The sequence below is a fragment of the Wasmannia auropunctata genome, unplaced genomic scaffold (genome assembly GCF_000956235.1).
Source record: "Wasmannia auropunctata unplaced genomic scaffold, wasmannia.A_1.0 LD336101.1, whole genome shotgun sequence".
Taxonomy (NCBI): Eukaryota; Metazoa; Arthropoda; class Insecta; order Hymenoptera; family Formicidae; genus Wasmannia; species Wasmannia auropunctata.
In genome coordinates, this window is record NW_012026789.1 from 187,650 (window position 1) to 189,335 (window position 1,686).

At 31.3% G+C, this 1,686-nt stretch overlaps 1 pseudogene; it reads left to right on the forward strand.

The window, feature by feature from the left end:
- Positions 1 to 931, forward strand: part of LOC105460892 — a 2,110-nt pseudogene extending 1,179 nt beyond the window's left edge.
- The last annotated feature ends 755 nt before the right edge of the window (positions 932 to 1,686 follow it).

The following is a 1,686-nucleotide window of genomic DNA, read 5'->3' on the forward strand; positions in this document are numbered from 1 at the left end:
ATATGATTATTAATTATATGAGGTTTCGTACTTCCTTGTATGTCTTAGAATATAGCACGAAACATGATGTGATAATGTTTAATTAAGAGAAGAGTAATATTACTTGGGTGATTATGAATATTATAACAACATGCTAAATTACGGTGTTATTGTATTATAGTAACAAAACTGTGCAATCATCAATAATAGTAATTGATAATAATATTTCAAGATGATAATTCGCAATGTGACTCAGTGAAATAAGAAATAAGTAATTAAAATATTAATTATCAATAATAATAACGAGGAGACAGGGGATTAATAATGAATATCAATAGATGTACATATATATGTGTGCATATACTTGAACAAGGTATAATTGTACATAAGGTAAATGAATACAGAGAATTGAATATATGAGTATATATCTATATATATATATATTGTTGCGAGGTAAAACTTGATAATAAACGATAATAGTAGTAATATGATAATAATAAAACGTGATTGTAATTGAAATCAATCAAAACTACTCTTGAATTAAATGATTGAATATAAAATATTACAAGTTTTGTAAAATATATGAATTTATGTATATATTTGTATAATAATTGAATAGGCAATGCAAACTTATCAATGAAATTTATAAAATGGTGATTCAAAGAATAAGTAGTTGATTATTATCTTTAAATTTCTAGAGCTTTAGCAATGAATATAAGTGAATTGCTTATTGTTACCTTAATAATAAGAAGATTCGGCGAAGAACTAGTATGTGGTCGTAATTAATTGGCAGGCTTCGGTGGACCAGAGCGTTGTTCGAGGAGGATTCGGCGAAGAACTAGTAATGAACTGGCAAGACTTAGAAGTTTCGAGACAACGTCTGGACTCAGCGAGTAACTCTTTCAACTGCTTTAGAACGACCTGCTTAAAAACGTCTGTACTTGACGAGTGATCCTTTTCAACTGCGCGGCCCGCTCGGTCGCCTACCTGCATTTCGGCTCGGCGCGCGGCCGCTGCTGCGAGACAATAGAATGTCTTCTGCGCATGTCAATTAAGCGTTACGCTATGAGATTACTCGCTCTTATATGCGAGAATATAATTTAACAAAGAAATTTGGAATTATAATAATAAAAGATCATTTTTATAATTATGATAAATGTGTCATTCAAGTATACTTGGAATTTACGAATCATTCGAGAGAATGGTAGAGTTAATATATTTTCCGTACGCTTAATTGGCTTTATTTATAATTGCAATCTCATACTAGTATTCTTTCTTCCCAATTTTATGTCGTGATTATTAAATACTATAGTTCGCATTATCGAGGATCCAGAAATTCATTCTCTTTTATATTATAATATTTAAAATGAGCCTATATATTTGAATGTCGGAATGCAAAATTATAAGGGTGTCGTTTGACACGTGGATATATAATTCTTTATTAAAGAAAAGGAATTTTAATCAATATTAATTCAGCCTGGTAATATATTTTAATTCAGTGCGTTAAATTTTAGTCTCAGTAAAAGGCTCGCAAGGGAAGCGCGAATCGCTTATCTCTTGCCGAGAGACTGTCAAGTGGTGTCGTGTAACATAAACTTTTCGGCACACGGCCCGCACGAAATTCTTGCCGTATGATAAGTAAAGCTTCTAGAAGGTTCTAGAAGGTATGATGTAAAAATGAATTTCTGTCTCCTGTCGATTGTTAAA